Source organism: Panthera uncia (genome assembly GCF_023721935.1).
Source record: "Panthera uncia isolate 11264 chromosome A1 unlocalized genomic scaffold, Puncia_PCG_1.0 HiC_scaffold_16, whole genome shotgun sequence".
NCBI classification, from domain to species: Eukaryota; Metazoa; Chordata; class Mammalia; order Carnivora; family Felidae; genus Panthera; species Panthera uncia.
This window is the reverse complement of record NW_026057576.1, coordinates 13,144,794-13,160,289: the sequence shown is the minus strand read 5'-3', so window position 1 is coordinate 13,160,289 and position 15,496 is coordinate 13,144,794. Positions and strand designations below refer to the sequence as shown.

Below are 15,496 nucleotides of genomic sequence, written 5' to 3'. Positions count from 1 at the left end.
CAAGACAGCAGAGTATAATATCCCTAATCTCTCAAACTTCATTATTTAAAAACCACAAGAAGATTTTACTAGGTGGAAGATGGAAACTCCAGTACAACTTCCAAGCAAACTGTTTTTTATGGAGATAGAGACTTTTCAGTTATGGAAATATAAAGACCTCTTGAACTAGAGATGTGGGAGTTTACATTACTTTGGGAAGCAGGTGTGGAAGGGCACAATGGTCTGGGGTCTTGGGCAGACTTGTCACTGTATCTGCTTGGAGGAGAAAGAGGCAGAAGTCTTTTTGTGAAAGACAAAATAAACCATTTAAAAACAAATCAAACCATGGGAGTGGCCCATTTTATCCTCTGGAACAGGGTCTATATTTTATAGTTACCCCAATTGTTTGCTATAGTTTGAATGAAGAGGAAACCCAGTCAGTGAGAAAAGACATTTCAGCCACCCTGCTTACATGGCCAGGTGGCTGGGGGTTGAAGATGCACCACTGGCAAAGTTAAAGGTTGAGCTCTGACTGGTTCAGGAATATCACTCGCCCTCTGTAACTACAACTCCCAGCATCAAGGCAAGGGAAGGTAGATGTACTGAGCTCCAGCTAAGAAAAATTGCTAGGTTGAAAAAGAATTGCCTCTAATTTACTTGGAAATACTACCTGAAGAGATCAATAAACATGAATTATCTTATGTTATAGGCCATTATCATTTCATGTCCAAACCTTAAGCACCAGGAAAATCCTGTTGGAGGACTAAAAAATACTTTAAAAATAATGTGTCCATCTATTTTAATATACTGTTCAATGATCATCCTAAGAGGTTAACAAGAAAAAAATCCAGCATGACTATAAAAAGACATTACTGTGTTTGGTAATACAAGCCTATGACATTCTAGAAAGATGGTGCTGTGGAGGAAATAACATCATAGCACCAGAAGAAAAAAAAAGTGTCAGATAAAAAGAGAAAATGGCAGAATTCAAGAATCAAAGTTCCAAAAACAATGAGGCATGTTCAAAACTCCATGCCCTGTGAACAAGTAAGCATTACACCATCAAAAGGGAAAAGAGAGTCAACCTAGAGATGGAACCCATGGTACCTGAAATAATTACTGAAGACTGTACCTGTGCATGTAAATGAGCTAATACTCACTATTCTTGAGAAATAATGAGAATGAAAACAAGGATTGCAGAAAAGTAATTAGCTATAACAATGTTAGACAAGCTCTAAATTAGTTAATACTACAGGTGAACTAAACCTACTTCTGGAGGCTGTGAAGAGCAGTAATCAAACAACTAAGAAAAGTGATCCAGACAGAGCAGTGTGTCCCATCATGGATAATACGTTTAATTACAAGAGCATGGGAGAATATGACAGGCCTAGAAAATAGTGTAAGAAAATTTAGTCTACAAATATTATAGGTAGCCAACGAAATTTATAAAATTCTTTCAGGTAGGAAGTCTCATTTGAGGAAAAATTGAAATTTTTCTTGAACTGGGAGGAGGCCTGGAGTACATGAAAATATCACCAAAGACAATGATGATGTATTTGGATATATTACTGAAATAGAGTAAAATAAATATTAAAAGAAGACTAATAGAAGCTTAAGATGTGGTTCATATAACTGATACAAGATTTTACTCAAAAAAAATTTTTTGTCATTTTTGTATGTGAGATTATGAATATTCAGAATCTATGTGAGAAATTGTCAAGAGGAGAAAGAGATTTTAGAATCTTAATTTCCCAAAGAGTAATGGTATGCTCCCTTTCTGTGTGTGGGAAGACACAGAAACCCAGAGTGGAAGGAGAGGAAAAATTTAGGGCAGAAGATTTTTCAAAATATTCCTGGTGTGCAGGGAGAGAGCATTTTAAAGGAAATGAGTGGTGTTTGTGCATGGTGTGAGCCAGAAAAAAAAAAAAAGAAAGAAAAGAAAGAAAAAAAGAAAAAGAATATCTGGTTTTCTAGTTTTCAGTCAAGAATAAAACAGGCATTAAAAGTACACCCTTTGAGGGTTGCAGCCTCAGGTCACTTTCTTGCTGTGGCGACCCTGGACAGGTGACTTACTTTATCTCATCTGTAAATTTCATCGTAGCACATAGCAAACATTCCAAAGATGTAAGCCAGTGATGTTATCATGCTGGTCAACATCTCTCCCAGCCTGGGGAGGAATAAATAATCGTAATAGTGACTGGCGGTTGAGTGTGTGCAAAGTGCTAGGCTGTGCTGCCACACAGTATGTGAGATATGATCTTGTATTTGTAAAATTACATATATTCTGGATGTGGAGAAAAGGAAGCCTATTGTTAGCTATTAATATGCAAGTTAACACTTTTAATGTATAAATTGGCAAAATAAATTGAAGTTCATTGTTTCAAAACAATGAACGTATATATATACATAGACCAATGATATTCAGAAGATACAGTAACATGAAAGTGTAGTTTAGAGGCACCTGGGCAGCTCAGTCGGTTAAGCATCCAACTTTGGCTCAGGTCATGATCTCACGGTTTGTGAGTTCGAGCCCTGCATTGGGCTCTGTGCTGACAGCTTGCAGCCTGGAGCTTGCTTCTGATTCTCTGCCTCCGTCACTCTGCGCCTGCCCTGCTCGTGTTCTGTCTCTCTCAAAAATAAAATAAAAACATTAAAAAATAAATAAAATAAAATAAAATAAGAAAGTGTAGTTTAATTACATATAGGTTTTTAGTTCATATGTGTGTATATGTATTCATATGTGTGTCTGTATGTACATATATAGAGAGAAAAAGATGTTTTCTGAGTAGAAAAATAAGTAAGCAACAAGCTTTTGACCACCTTTTTGGTCCTACTCTTTTAATATTTATTTTTCCTTGTCACTTTCCTATTTCATTCTTTATGTATGAAGTATAATCCTGAAAGTGATACTACAGGAAAGGAGGACAAAACATAGGGATGAAAATATCACAGAGCACTAAAATAACTCCAGGACTATTTGGGTTGTGGCTACTCTGGCTGGACGTCAGAACATGTTTCCCTGAGGCAAGTGTCCCTGAAATGCTCCAGGAAGAAATTCTGAAGATGCCTTAAAATCATGCCCTTGATATTTACCCTAATGATGAGTTTGATCTTTTCGAAGGCTTGTGAAGGGATTTAATAGGTGGTAGCAGATGTAGAAACCTTTTGATGATAAAGGAATATTCCAAATTTTAGTTTTAGTGAATTCCAAATGGTAACTAATCTAGAGAGTGAGGGATTGAAATGAAAAATTGAATCTAATAGTTTTATATGTTATAATAAAAGTTCATAGAGTGGTGTCTGCGTGGCTCAGTTGGTTAAGGGTCCCACTCTTGGTTGCATCTCAGGTCATGATCTGACAGTTCATGGGTTCGAGTCCCACATCAGGCTCCATGCTGATGGTGTGGAGCCTGCCTGGGATTCTCTCTCTCCCTGTCTTTCTCTGCCCCTCCCCTTCTCTCTCTCTGTCTCTCTCAAAAATAAATAAACTTAAAAAAATTGTTAGTGTAGTTCATAGAGAGAACCTACTAAGTGGAAGAGATAAGAGCCATTCTGAGGAATTCCTACTCACTGCTCTGTGTTTTCTCAGAGTTTGCAGATTTGAGTTCATCTAAGTCTATGTGAATTTAATTATTGCACAATGTCTCCCATAGTTTTAGAGTTTGTCTGACAAAATTAACTGCTTGCTTTGACTAACACGTCATTGCAAAAAATATTTATCATTCTTCGTGAACTTGCTTCTGTGTCAGTTATATGGGATACAGCAAAAAGTCCCATTTGTAAAACATAAAGAAAAATAATAGGTCATAGGACCATAGGAAAAATAGAAAATATGATAATGATGACTTTGTGTTATTAAAAAACATAAGAGTGCACAGAATTTCTTTTTTTTTAATTTTTATTTTTTTAATGTTTATTTATTTTTGAGAGACAGAGAGAGACAGAATGTGAGTGGGGGAGGGGCAGAGAGAGAGAGAAGACACAGGATCTGAAGAGGCTCCAGGCTCTGAGCTGTCAGCACAGAGCCCGACACGGGGCTCGAACTCACAAGCCATGAGATCATGACCTGAGCTGAAGTCAGACGCTTAACCAACTGAGCCACCCAGGTGCCCCTAGAGTGCGCAGAATTTCTAAGCAAACCAAGGATCCATAATGATCCTGAAAATGTACCTGCTGTACTTTAATACAACTTTGGTTCTGTTTTGTTTCTTTCCTTGAACTTGAAGATGCTCCATAGGAAGCAGAGATACTTATGGAATGAAAATAAGGACAAATAAGACTTTCTCCAAATATCCTGGGATGAAGGACGCTGAAGGAAAATTGTAAGTTACCAAGAAACTACAAAGTATGACTATCCTGCTGAAGAAAAGACTTATACTTACAGGTTGTATTTTTGAATTTGAAAGAGCTAACCAACCTTAGTGAAAATAGAGGCATATTGGTCCAGAGAGATTTAGAAAGGAAGTCTTGAGTCATAAAAGACAGAGGAGATTCATAAAGAAAGACATGTAGTAACAAGTAATAAGATGAAATTTGTCTACATTGTCAACGCATATGCTCAGTAAAGTCACTTGGGAATTTTATGGAATATGCAAATTGTACTAGAATCTGAAAGCTAGAAGAGTTAAAATAGGAATAATTTATAAGACAATAAGGCAAATGTGACCTGTTGTACCCTATGAGGAAGAGTAGAACTGTAAGTCTTTGTTTCTGAGCCAGAAATAGCTTCAAATTTATCTGTAGAGCTTCATTGGTAACATTTTGGGCAGAATATAGACTGATGTTGTTCTCACAGAACAGGGGATTTGTGCTGGAATCCAAAGGCCTCAGCTTTTTGCCATTAGCTGAACTGCCTGATTCTGGCCTTTGTGAATTTTAGTTTTAAACCTGTAGAATGAGGGAGTAGGGCTAGGTGATTTGTAAGGTTCGTCTTGGGTGTGATTCTATGTGTCTGACACAAACATGCTGAACTTTGTTCATGAAACCACCAAAAAGACCTTCAAAGAAAAGTCCCGTTGTGTTGCCTCCTGGAGTCTATAAGGTTCAAGAAGATTCTTTTTTAAAATCAAGTTCTAGGGTTGATATTATAATCACAGAGATAAATTATGGGTACTCTGCATGGCACAGTACTTAACATAACTGCCTAGATTGTTCAGTTGCAAACTTTTTCACCCCCAGCTGGTTAAACCTCTCTAAATCCTTAAGCACACTTAGTCTTTTCCAGGGGGACTCCAAGGTTCAATCCACTGGTATTTAAAAATCAAAACTGTGCACTTTGCAGCCACCTGATTATGAACTGAATTCTTTGCATAGATCCTAAAACCATAACACTGTGCTTGTTTTTATTGCTTGGATCTTTTAAGCTGGGTCAAGTTTCATAAGAAGCTTCTTTCATTTAGCTTGACTCTTAAAGCTCCATCAAACTCCCCTATTCTTGTTGGCTTATTGGAGCTCCTAAATGCATGTTGATTTACTTTTGCCTGTCTTAAGGCTATTTCCACTGATGTCCTCTCCCACACACACATAAAGGAAGTCTGTTAACTTCCATGTCTTCTCCTAACAACCTCAAACTCTTCCTGTTCTGGTGGTATTATCCTTCTCTGTTCCCAACAGCATGATTTGGTCATTCATGCAAGGATGATGAAAGCAGTTCAAATGCAAATAAATATTAGAGGTTAGGACATTGTAAAAATTGGACTAGAAATTTGACTCTGATCGTAAGGATAGCCATAATGATGTGCTTATCAGTGTCAGAAAGGAGAAACAGATTAGATCTTTAGAGAAACAAATCTTTCTGGTACTAGGTTCTGAGGGAAGTTTCTGGAGTATGACATCACGTTTGAAAAATGTCCCCAGGTACAATACAGTTTTGAGTCTATTATCCCCATGATATGAGTTAAGGACATACAGCTCAAGTGGAACTCAGTGAAAGAATTTCTGAGGAATGAGACAAGTACCAGATTATGAAGTTTTATATGTTCTGACAGAAAGGTTGGACATCTATTCTTCAAGCAGTCTTCTGTATCATTTCTACAGTTTTTATTTGACTTGGGCAGCAAACTGAGCTTTCTCAGGTTTATACCTGTGATCTGCAAGTATTTTGAAGAAGATTCAACACTCCTTTAAAAAAACCCTCTATCACCCATCCACTTTCTTCCCTTCTGCAGCACCTGTCAGACCTATCTTTCCAAAAGTCTTCCTGAAAAACTTACTCCCCAGCCTTAGTCTTACTCTTCTCTTTCTATCTTTTCCCTCTTTTCTGATTCTGCACATCAAATTCCAAATAATGAACCTGGCAAAGGCAGAATCCTCCTTGGAAGACAAGGAAGGGAAAGAAAATGTGATAGAAAGACAAGACCCTCTTTAGCAAGGTTAGTGGCAAAGAGCCATCCTCTGTTATTTTTATTCAGTCACATGTACCTTATCTTTGTTAAGCTTGACAATAATTCAGTGTGATTATTTACTGTTTTTCTGCTTACAAACAGGAGACTAAGGATCAGAGGTTATGGGATTTTCTTCCAGTCTTATTGCTAGTAAATGCTTCAGCCATCATTCTGGTTTTGCAAGAGCTTGGAGGACAAGTTCTCTGTGTGACTGGTTAAGGACAGATCACACCCTGTAAAGATAGGATGAGCCAGTAGTGATGTTGATATCCTTTTATAAGAATGCGGGGCCTGGCCTGAGCTCTCACCGGTTTCAGTGACCACTTACGTGCGGCTTGGGAACTTTTCACATACATGTTACACACAAACAAATGTAATGTATAGCACAGCACTGTCAAATTATCACACATATATATTCTGCAGAGAAGTTACTAATTACAGCCTTACATTTTCCAATGAGATATATTTGCTTAAAGAGTTATGTCTTCAGGGGTCCCCAAGACCACTCTCATGTTCAGTGATTTGTAGAAGGACTCACAAAGCCTGGAAAACCTGTATACTCATAGTTATGGTTCACTATAGGCAAAGGATACAGATTAAAGTGAACAAAGGCAAACGGCTCATAGAGTGGAGTCGAGGAGAGTCCTGGAATAAACTTCCAGCTGACCTTTGCCAGTAGAGTCATGTAAATAGCGCTCAATTCTCCTTGTTATCATGTATGGCTGTACACACAGGGTATTGGCAAGCAGGGGAGTTCACTAAATCTTCGTGTCCAGGGTTGATCACATAGACATGGAGCCCCCATGTGACTGGCCCTGTTCAGTCTCCAGCCCCTCCAGAGGTCATACTGATTCAACATGGTGCAAGACCCCCACCATAAATCACACCATTAACGTCAATTGTGTAGCAAATGCCAAGGCTGTAGCCATACAGACACTTTTGTCGGGCGGGATATTTCAAGGACTTAGACATCATCTCTCAGGAACTGGTCAGGGACCAGTTATTTCTTTGGGAGGTGCGGTGTTTAAATATCCCAAGCCTGCTAGGTTAACTCTTTCTGCACAGTTAAATCAAACAGGTATATGTAGAAACTAGATGAAAAAAAATTAACTGAAGATAATGTGGTTTCTTAGAAAAAAATTAATCACTTATAGAGTAACTGTTTTTAGGGGCATGAAATTTGATTTTCTGATAGGAAAAGTTTACTGAACACAATTATTGAGAGAAAATTTACTCTTCTAGAATATTTTATATTTCTGAGAAAACTCATACAAAGCCAGAGTTTACATAGGCCAGTGATTTTACAGACTATGATTCAGGCTTTCTGAGGTGCCACTGGAGATGTGAGTTTCGAAAGGGGAACTGGTGGTGAATGGACAGGTTTAGGGGCTGCCTACTGTTTCTTCAACAAGACAGTTCTGTTTTGTTGTTGTTGTTAAATGTTTATTTATTTTTGAGAGAGACAGAGACAGAATGTGAGTGGGTTAGGGGCAGAGAGAGAGGGAGACACAGAATCCGAAGCAGGCTCCAGGCTCTGAGCTGTCAGCACAGAGCCTGACACGGGGCTCGAACTTGAGAGCTGTGAGATCATGACCTGAGCCAAAGTCGGACGCTCAACCGACTGAGCCACCCAGGTGCCCCAGCCATTCTGTTTTAAACTATTTTCTGGTTGATTCTTCTGTATAAAAGATCAGATGAGGTTCTGCTGCAGTAGTGGACCCTTCATCCTACATGACTGGTGTCCTTCCAAGAAGGGGAGAGAGATCCATGGGAGAAGGCAGCTCCATGAAGATAGAGGCAGAGATTGAAGCAGCTGCAAGCCAAAAGACCCCAAGAGTGAATCTCTAAGAGTTTCAGAAGGAGCACGGCTCTGCCGACACCTTGATTTTGCACTTCCAAACTTCTGAACTGTGAGACAATCCGTTTGTGTTGTGTTAGGCCACCCAAGTTGTGGTACCACGCTACCCTAGAAAACTAACACACCGATTAGTCTAATTTCATCCTATTCAGCAAAAACTAAGACCAAAAGGGTTAGGCAACGTTCTGAAGACTGAAAGTACGAGTGGGGCTCAAACTCAAGGACCAAGAGATCATGACCGGAGCCAAAGTCAGATGCTTAATCAACTGAGCCACCCAGGCGCCCCAGGAGGTGTAAACTTTGTAGCTGCCAATATTAAGACTGGGTCTACAGGGCAATTTTGCTCCCTTGAGTTCAAAGAAATCAGGCAAGTAGATTCTTAACCCATTCAAGTGCTCTTTCATTGCTATTTTCCCCAGAGGAGAAAAGGAATGGGTGTGGGTGTGAAGGGGGTGAGAAATGTTTTGAGTTGTTGACTTAAATTTTCCATGGAATCAGCAAAACACAGGTAGGAAAGAAAAGTCATAGTCTTGTATTGGGTATTAACAGTCTTATTTGGGAGAATTTGTCTAATGTTTAATTTAAACTTTGAATCAATTAACTATGACTCAGTGGCTTAACAAAGATAACTTATCGTTGCCTGTATCTGCAGGTCAGCTGGAGGTTGGGCTTGGCTGGAGTGGCTCTGCTTCAAGTGTCTTTCATGCTCCTTATACCAGCAGGACAGCTTCGGAGCATATTTTTCACATATCAGTGGAAGAGCCATGAGAAGGCAAGTGGAAAGGTGTGAAGTTTTTTAAAGTCTAAACTGGGGACTGGCTCACACCTACTTGCAGCCATGCGTCACTGGTCAGAGCAAGTAACATGGGATATTAGTTTCTAGGGCTTCTGTAACAAAGTATCAGAGACTAGGCATCTTAAAACAATGGCAGTTTATTTTCTCGCAGTTCTGGAGGCCAAAAGTGCCAAATCAAGGTGTTGGCTTGGGTTGATTCCTTCTGAAGGCCGTGAGGGAAAAGTTTGTTCCAGGCCTCTGTCCTTGGCTTGCAGAAAGCCATCTTTCTACTCACAAAGTGTTCTCCTTGTTCACATGTCTGTCTTCAAATTTCCCCTTTTTATAAGGATACTAATCATATTAGATTAGGGCTCACCCAATCATTTTAACTTGATTACCTCTTTAAAGACCCTATCTCCAAATAAAGTCACATTCTGATATATTGGGAGTTAGAACTTCAACACATGAATTTTTTTGTTGGGGCAGGAGAGAGGCCACAGTTTAACCCACAATATACATTCAAGCTCAAAGTAAAGGGCTTATAAACCCTCCTACAATGAAGACATGACAAGAGTATGAATGTAGGAAGGGGTGAAGAATGGGAGTGAGTCTTAATAGTCTAAACTTCATTTTTTTTAAGTTTATTTATTTATTTTGGAGAGAGAGAGAGAGAGCATAAGCAGGGAAGGGGCAGAGAGAGAGAGAGAGAGAGAGAGAGAGAGGGAGAGAGAGAGAGAGAGAGAGAGATTTCCAAGCAGGCTGTGTGCTGTTGGTGCAGAGCAAGACATGGGGCTTGGACTCACAAACTGTGAGAACATGACCTGAGCTGAAATCAAGAGTGGGATGCTTAACTGACTTAGCCACCCAGGCATCCCAGTAGTTTAAACTTTAAATCAGGCACAGGGGTTGACAAACTATGGCCCATGGGCCAAACCTGGCCTGCTGCCTGTTTTTTTTTTTTTTATAAAGTTTTATTAGGTAACAGGAATTTCATCTTTTAATGTATTAATTGTGTCATAATTGGCTAGTTATGACAAAAGGCTTTATGGCCTGAAAAGCCTAAAATAATTATTACCTGGTCTTTACAGAAAAAAAAAAAAAAGTGCTGATCCCTGATCTTGCCAGGGCAGCAAGGCTTAAAAATTAACACTAGTATACTTTTCCTGAATCCAAGTAACTGGAAAAATGTTTTGAAAGTGGCAAGCTTTGTCTTATGGCATCAGTTCAGCCATTAGCTGACTCTGTGACCTTGTGTGAAACCCTTAGCTTCCCTGTTTCTATTTTCTCATATAGAAAATCAGGGAATTGGTCATGTGGCCTGGCTCACTTTGCTTCTTCTTAATTATAACCAGATAGTAAACCTTCAGTGAGCAAAAAATACTGCAGTGTATTGTTCCCCCCAAAAGCCCCAAAAAACAAATAGCATAGTTGTAGAAAAATATAATTTTCCCCCATGGGCCTCTTATTTTATTTATTTATTTATTTATTTATTTTTAACGTTTATTTATTTTTGAGACAGAGAGAGACAGAGCATGAATGGGGGAGGGTCAGAGAGAGGGAGACACAGAATCTGAAACAGGCTCCAGGCTCTGAGCTGTCAGCACAGAGCCCGACACGGGGCTCGAACTCACGGACCGTGAGATTATGACCTGAGCCCAAGTCGGCTGCTTAACCGACTGAGCCACCCGGGCACCCCTCTATCTCTTATTTTAATAGAATAAAAGTTACATTTTTTTTTCTGAATTGAAATCTTGCTTACTCTGGAATTAAATGAGATCTAAAATCCTTTATTTTCTTTTAATATTAGGGTTCTACAAAATCAAGTATGAAGTGGGGGTAATTATATGAGATGCACTCTTAGACAGAAGTCAGCTTCTGTGACAGAATTTTAGTAAGCCAACTTCTTATCCATTTTGGCCACTGTGGGAGTCAGAATCTTTAGATGGTGTCAGAGAGGCCATCTGGGTCTGCTATCCATAATAATTCGAAGAGCTTAACTCAGGGTTTGATGAAGGAACAGACGAATGTATTAAATAAAGCTACAACTCCACCGGGAGCGGCAGATGGAAAAGATGTCCTCAATGTTTTGTAGAGCTGCTTCTCAAGAAGTAGAGTCTCTTTTCCTAATCCTTGAATCTTGCTTTGATCAGTAGAATGTGGGTAAAGTGGTTTGCAAAGTCTGGATCTTAGGCCTCAAAAGCCTTGCAGCTTTGGGTTTTGCTGTCTTAGAATATTTCCAAAGACCACCATGCAAGGAAACTGGTCCAGTATACTGGAGGATGAGAGGCCACATGGAGGAGAACCAAGGTTGCCCAGGGTCCTAGCGCCATGAGAGTGTGGCTGAGGAAAAAGTTGTGGTCCAATGTGGATCACTTTTTGTGTGTTCCACATTTCTCTAGTCCCCTATCAGTTGCCCAAAAATCTCTGCTTCAGGCTTTATTTCATATAAATGATAGAAAGATTTTTACTATTTCCTTTTGCATGAGCCCAAATTATGGTCTTTAATTACAGAATTTTTATCAATTGATTTCTATGGGAATCTTTGCTCTCATCCCATGGCTGTGTGAAATGCCAGCTATATGCTTTGGTTCAGATGTGGCTTGCTGCAGTTCTCTGCATCTCTAACATGACCACGTGGTCCTCTGTCCCCTTTGCAAGATCAGCACAGCCTTCTCTGTTGTGATGGGAAAGGTGTTCATACCCTTGGAGGGGAGAATAATTTCCTGCTTATTGTCTACGCTGGAAAAAACATCTCCTATTGGGCTAAGAATGTCACATAGATTTCATTTTGTCTACTAACAGTATCAGGAAACATTGCCAGCCCACATCTAGGCTTACCTATAACTGATAGGCAATGTCCTTCCTGGAAAGGAAAAGGACCCTGTATGTACCAAGTATTTCCTACCATTAACCATGATGCTACTTTCTATAGAAACAATTACACAGTTCTTTTCTTCTAGTAGTAGCACTAGGGAATTCCTATTGAATCACTTTGTACCTAGTAGGCATCGTTTACAAAGTTATATTAGCCAGCCTAGATAAAATGTAATGAAGTTCACTAATAACCGACATCATAGAGATGGTAATGTGATAAAAAGTGCAGAGGTTATTATTTTGGTCATTCTTATTTATGCAATTTCTTTAATAATCGTGTATAATAGTTGCTTAGTTATCTAGTCCATGGCAATATTTTTATAATCACAAATAATTTAAATCTATGAAATAAAGCTACAACAGTAAAATTGCAAAAGGCTGCAAGAGTTGAATCGTGAAGTGATATACTGCAGGGTTTGGCAAACTATGGCCAGTAGCCAGCGAGCCAAATCCATCCTGCCACCTGTTTCTGTAAATAAAGTTTTACTGGGATGCAGCCAGGTCCATATGTCTCCTCTGGTCTATGGCTGGTTATGCACTAGAGTGCCAGGATCCAGTCGTGGAGGTGGAGACCAGCAGAGTTAAGTAGTTGTGGTAGAGACCTTACAGCCTGCAAAACCTGAGACATTTACTATCTGACCTATTACATAAAAAGTTTTCCAACCCCTGGTGAGTTGAAACAGTTGAGAATCTAACAGTTATTGACCACTTTCATATGCAGGGAACAGTGGTGGACAAAGCCCTTTGAAGGGCTCTTTTCTATCCTAAAAAAAAAAAAAAAAAGACTGTAGCAGAAGCAGTGTTTTTTAATTCTGTCTGAGCATTAAACTCAGCTGGGTAGAGTTGTTAAAATTACTAATACGAGGACATAACCTGTGTGGGACATGGGTATTGTATGTTTTTGAAAGCTACTTAGCTGAATCTATTGTGCAGCAATGTTACAAAGCATTGATCAAGGTTCTTATTTTACCTTTCAGCTCCTGTTCCTCTAGGGGTTAGATAGTGTAGCTATCCAGTTTGGTTTTTAGTGACTCAAACGTGGTAGAAAGTAAATCTGAAATAGCTTAACAAAATAAAAAACAAAAATTTCAAGGAATGTTGGATGTTAATTCAGACTGGGTGAACCTCTAAAAGTTCTAAGCCAAAAGAATTTTTACTGGCCTAAGATCCTGGTTTGTAAGGTATCATCCTGCCACAAATATCCAGATTTAAAATATATTGGCAGGCTTCCAAAAAAGTCACTGAAGTCTTTTTGTGTGTGTGTGTGTGTGTGCCTTACTTTCTTACCACTCTCGAACCATCTACTTCAGAAAATAGAACTTCAGATAGCTATATTCTGTTATGCTGTAAGAATTTTTTTATAAAGACTTTAGTTAAGTTGATTTATTTATTTTGAGAGAGAATGGGGGAGGGGCAGAGGGAGAGGGAGAGAGAGAATCCCAAGCAGGTTTCTCACTGTCAGCACAGAGTCCGACACAGGGCTTGACTTTACAAAGTGAGTGAGATCTCACTTTACAAAGTGAGACTTTACATGATCGTGAGATCATGACCTGGGTGAAAACCAAGAGTCAGATGCTTAATCGACTGAGCCACCCAGGTGCCCTTTGTTCTAAGAATGTTTTTTTAACATTGGAGTACTTAGAAAGTTTGGGGGAAATTGGGTAAAATACAAGTAGAGTAATTCTGGCTAGCTTAGAAGACTTTTGCTAGTTCAACTCGTGGCACATTAGAGTGGCTATCCCAGAAATAGTGACTCAGGAAGCTCTGTCACAGCTCTGGTTTTAAGTATGATGAGGGTGTATAGTCTTATTGTCCTGTCTAGTGCATCACTGATTTTTTATGGGTTTAAATAATAATGTGAGTAAGTCACATACCAAGAGTTTCCACAGATATCTGAAAGTAAGACTTGTGTGAATATTTGGAATATATAGGCAGTAGCTATTTGTAGATGAAGAAACTCACACGTTAGGATGTTTATCCAAAATATATATCTCGAGAACTTCCTAGACAGGTTAGTGCACCAGTAGTAAAAATTATACATTTATAATTTAGTATCTTACCAACCCAACAGCTCGTTTGAGCATATGCAAAGATGACAATTTCCATCCATTTTGCCAAAAATCACACTTTCATCAGTCTGCAAAATACGTCTTGGCCCCACCCACCCTTTTTGGTGCCAATTCTTCTTTGTTACTATCTTCTCAAAGCCTGAAATTTCCTCCCCCAGAAAACTAGGACAAACATGGAAATCTCTCCAGGAGAGATACTCTTACAGATCCTTAAAAAATTGCAATTCAGAGAGAATGTAAGGATGAGAAGACTCCGCTATATTTTTTAAAAATTATTCTTTTATTCTCTTTATACTCTTCTGCTCTCCTTTCCTATAGAATTGGCATTGCCACCACCATAAAAGCCATTCTGACCCTCACGGCCCACGAATTTCTGTTTTTACTGAGACTAGGTTTTCTTTAAATGACACATAATACTTTTTCCCTTTGCTGAATACTTCAAAGCCCTGGGTCTGCTTCCCTGAATTGTCCCTCTCTTGGGGCAGGACCCCAGACTACCAGGAGCAATATTCCCCACAGTGAGATAGATATGTATTTTCTGACACACTCTAATTCCCACGTTTAAAGAGAAAGTACTAAGAAGCACAATGTAAATAAGCATGGTATTATACACAGGAAAGAAACGAATATTTATTTAGTATCTAATCTACACAAGGCACTGGTAAGCACTTCACATGGGTTATTTCATAAGAAACCATCATGTAGGTATTATTCCCATCTTTACTGATGAGTAGATGAATTTCTAAAGGTTACGCAGCTAGCAAACAATCTGCTTTTTATAGTCGTATATGCCTAACAAGTGATCAATTAACATGAAGTATAAATCAGTGGATTCTTAATTAATGAGCTTTTGCTCATTAAATTTGGAAGTCACTTTTTGTTTTCACATATGTGCCTCAGAACGTATCATTGGGTTTTACGGATGGGCAATTTCCACCTCAATATGAGGAATATAGGTGACTTTCCAAAAATACCTATGCACACCGAGCAGCTTCCCACTACTTCCGAAGAGTAAGTTAGGTCTCTTTATGCTGTCAATCCTCTGAACCTCAGCCCTTTTTCTTTAGTCGAAGGGTGCAGCTTTGAAAATTACTGCAGTTTGATGTCTTACAACTTATTGCAGTTCTCTGCAAGTTCAGACATTTTCTGAGGTGAACCGAGAGTACAAATGTAGCTAAGTGTTAATTAAAAAGAACATCTTGAGTGTAAACATTAAAAATTGATCACCTTCTGTGAGCAATTTAATTTATGAGCATTAACATATTCTAAGCTGATGTCTTGAATTTTACTAGAACGTCCCTTGCCGCATAATGAAGGGGAAGAAGGAAGAACCCTTAACATGAATACATTGAAGTGTCTCTTTTCTCAGTCACCAGGGGTGTGCCAATTCTAAGGCCAGAGAGGCAGCTCCTCCAGCATGACTCCAACAGCAGCAGCTGCCAACAGCAGCCACAGCCCCGGGAGCCTGGCCCCCCACAGGCGGGTTCATGCTGTCAGTCCTGCACCACAGTAATCATTTCTGGCAAAGCGGGAGATCTGCGGAGTGACTCTGGCAGCT

The 15,496-nt window shown here is 39.2% G+C and overlaps 1 long non-coding RNA gene across 1 annotated transcript in view; it reads left to right on the top strand.

The window, feature by feature from the left end:
• The window catches only part of LOC125933703 (uncharacterized), an 89,584-nt gene that overhangs the window by 35,727 nt on the left and 38,361 nt on the right, over window positions 1-15,496 (top strand). The window contains exon 2 of the long non-coding RNA XR_007461077.1: window positions 4,206-4,301. This is a non-coding gene — a long non-coding RNA (uncharacterized LOC125933703). The remainder of the gene's footprint in view (window positions 1-4,205; window positions 4,302-15,496) is intronic.